The sequence below is a fragment of the Lucilia sericata genome, unplaced genomic scaffold (genome assembly GCF_015586225.1).
Source record: "Lucilia sericata isolate MDLA Ls3-8-SP2 unplaced genomic scaffold, ASM1558622v1 Contig000985F_arrow, whole genome shotgun sequence".
Lineage (NCBI taxonomy): Eukaryota > Metazoa > Arthropoda > Insecta > Diptera > Calliphoridae > Lucilia > Lucilia sericata.
In genome coordinates, this window is record NW_023994968.1 from 31,220 (window position 1) to 35,000 (window position 3,781).

At 29.7% G+C, this 3,781-nt stretch overlaps 1 protein-coding gene across 1 annotated transcript in view; it reads left to right on the forward strand.

The window, feature by feature from the left end:
• The first annotated feature begins 1,882 nt into the window (after positions 1-1,882).
• Positions 1,883-3,781, forward strand: part of LOC119609463 — a 9,626-nt gene continuing 7,727 nt past the window's right edge. The window contains exon 1 of the mRNA XM_037964265.1: positions 1,883-1,990. The gene's annotated coding sequence lies outside the window, so the exon portion shown is untranslated. The remainder of the gene's footprint in view (positions 1,991-3,781) is intronic.

A 3,781-nucleotide genomic window follows, 5' to 3' on the forward strand; every position in this document is an offset into this window, starting at 1 on the left:
TAATAGCCTTCAAAGACCACAACCGAGAATAGATGATGTCGTAATACTGCTAAGAATCTAAATTAAATGTGTAAAAGGGCTGAAGAGATCCAGGGAACTTGACAGGGAACTTGATACTCTTATCTAATCTGTAGAACAGTTTCATGTTGACCGGGAGTTTTGCAACAAGATCAACTATATGCTAAAGGATAAGCTGTGAGATGTTCCATGTAACTATAAGGGCAGTTTATCCCCTTTACTCTGTGTAACCATGACTAAACCAAGACTAAAGTCTGTCTTTTCACAAGAGTGACAGGAAAATTTAAAAGAATATAATGAACTTGCATAACATTAGAGAAAATACCCATAGGAATCTGTTGCTACATTACTTTCTCTAAGTAATTTTTGGACTATTCTGTTAACCTTTGGCTATACTACTCTTTCAGTTATCTATGGTCTAGCAGTTCCAATCTGTTCGTTGGACTGACTGTTTCTTTCACAGAGTATAAGAATTAAGTAATCAGTGGTCTTTCGACCACTTGTTTCTTTTTCGATTGCTGTACTATCTATGGGCCAACTAATTAATCCTTCAATAAACCTCAGAAAGTTTAATAATTCGGACATTGGAATGAAGGATCCGTAAATACTCTGAAACTGAAATAGCAGGAGTTTTCAAATTTTCAATATCTGAAAAAACAACGTCCTCAAATTTTTATTCGGAGCCACTTTAGTTCAATACGTATATTTAAGACAAAAACTGGGCGGCCGAGTAATAGGGGGCGTGGCTCCTGAGAAACTATTCAATCTAGAATGCTCAAATTATACACGAACGGCTTTGACATCCATGTTAATATTAAGGAATAAAATGAGCGGGCTTGCAATCGAGGGCTTAAATACAAAAATTCGTATATCTAAGAAACTATTAGAGCTAGAATCCTCAAACGGGTTTAGCAAAAGAAGGCGTGGTACTTCCCATATGAATTAAATGTAACAATTCGTATATCTAGGAAACTATTAGAGCTAAAATCCTCATTCTTATCCTAAATTTTGCATGAACAACTCTGACAGCCATGTGAACAGTAGGGGAAAATTGGCCGGACCATCTGCATACATATTGGCTATCGCCGAAAAGTATATTTTTAGTCACATCACGTCACGCCCATTAATTGACAATATCTTAGGACCATTCCATTTGATTGGTCCTTTCTTTATCCTATGTTAGCTCTAAATAAAAATATAAATAATTTAAATATATATAAATATGTTCCCTAGATATAGGCAGTTTATGGTGCGTGACGTGATGTGACAAAAGTAGACTTTTCGGTGGAAATGCCCATATATGAATTAAATACAAAAATTTGTATATCCTAAGACAGACGAACGGACGTGGCTTAATCGTCTAAGAAAGTGACATCCATCTGACATCCATGTGAACATTAGGAGGGAAATTGGACGGATCATCTATATAAATTACATAAAACAATTCGTATATCCTAGGACAGACAGACGGACATGGCTTAATCGTCTAAGATAGTGATTTAAATCCGATTGGTATACTTTAAGTTCTCGTATAACCATTATCACACACACATAAAGTGCTGCATTTACATTATATTTCATTAATCTTTTCTGACGTATTTTTCCTTAACGTAGCATTGACATCACTGTTATTAACATACATTTTAATATTGGTGTATATTGCGCATGCTTAATGTCATTACGTGATATTTCATTTAATGTTTATGTTTGTTGTTGTTGCTGCTGCTGGTGTTGTTGTCTCTGCCTGTTTGCTATGGTTTATGGTTTGAATGGTAACTCTATTTTGTTGTATGAGTTGAGGCCATATGAAAAATCAAAAAAAAATATATATTTTTGTATTTTGGCATTTTTTTACAAAGCAGTGAACTAAAATTTTGTAAAAAAAAATTACTATTCAGTTAACGATTAAACGTGCAAGAGTAAAGTTTCGAATTGAGACAAAGAAACGCAGAGAAACGTACACAAAAATAAAGTGAGTGCAAAATGGTGACAAATGAAAAGGAAATTAAAATCGATAATGATTAAATGAAAATTAATTAAAAATTTTAAAATAAAATAAAAAATATGAAAAATAAACTAAACTTGTTCAAAAAAACGCTGAAATTTCACAAGATTTTTGAAAAAAAATAAAATAAGTTAAGTTTAAGCCCACATTAAGACGTCAAGTGGCGCCAAATAGGTGAAACGAAAAGTAACGAAAATATTTTAAAATTTCGTAATAATAATTAGATAAATTTTATGTGTTTAAAACAATTAATGATATGTTTAACAGAAAAAAAGGTTATTTTTAACAAACAACTATTTTATTAAAAAAATTAATTAAAACCTCAAAATAACATGTTAATCTTAAAAAGACATAAAATTAAAAAAAAAAAAACATCAAAACAAACATAAAAATATTTTAGGAATGTGTGTATCTTTTCAAACCAACTAATTTTTATAAAAAATTTATTTAAATTTAAAATGTATTTGTAACAAGGCCATAACAATTATTACCAATACAATACTAAAATACCCCCACAAATAACGTTCAAAAATAATTTAAAAAATAAATAAAAAAAATCAGAAAAAATGAGAAAAAATGTATTTAATGTAAAAAAAAACTACAAACAATATTGATTATTGTTGTTAAATATACAAATAATAAAATATCAAAAAAAAAAAATAATAATAAATAAAATAAAAGTGAGAGTGTTTGGCAATTGTTTAACCATTTTTGAGCAGCAGCAGTGAACTAAAAAACCACCAACAACAACAACAAAAAACTTGATTCATTCAACGTTTGTTTGGTTATATTGCTTTTACGTTTTGAACTGACCAACCTCAAATAAAACAAAATTATTTAAAACAAGTTTAACACTATTCAAGCCATAATGGGTCAATGAAATGAAATAAAATGTATTGTTTGAAATCAATGGGATGATGATTGTTTTTTGTTAATGAAGTAATTAAGAAGTTGTTGATATTTAAATTTTAAATAATTATCATTTTAATATTTTAATATAAATAATTTAAAAGTGAAAAGGTTAAAGCAATAAATAAATTTGCAAACTTGTATGACATTTTATATAAAACTGCAATTCAGGATATTTGAGGAAACCCCTAAATGGGCTATCGTCTTAAAATGTTTTCACGTAAAATATTAATTCTTATATAAAACAAATAAGAGTTCTATATTCGGCTGTGCCGAATCTTATATACCCTCCACCATGATGTGTTCGTAGAACAACGACCTTATATGGGAACTATTCGAAAAAATTTAAGCAAAATGATTCATCAATACAGAAATAATAATAAAGTGATTTTCAGAAGAAAACCTCATATAGGAGCTAAAACCAATTATGGGCCCATACTGAAAAAATTCCGTATAATAATTTATATATACAAAAAACACATGTCGAATTTTATCCGATAATTTTGATTGTCAATGAAATTGTGCTCATAAGTAATTTTCGAAAGTGGACCTTATATGGGAGCTATGACCAATTATGGACCAATGTGAACAAAGTCGAATTTTAACCCGATAGTTTTATTAATTAAGTAATTATCGAGAGTGGACCTTATATGAGAACTATGACCAATTATGGACCGTTGCGAAAAAATTTCGCTGAATGATTTATATATACACAAAACAAATTCAAGTCGAATTTTAGCCCGATAGTTTTATTAATTAAGTTATTTTCGGAAGTGGAACTTATATGGGAGCTATGACCAATTATGCACCAACACAGATCTAAGTCGGTAGTATGATTCCGGTTCATAT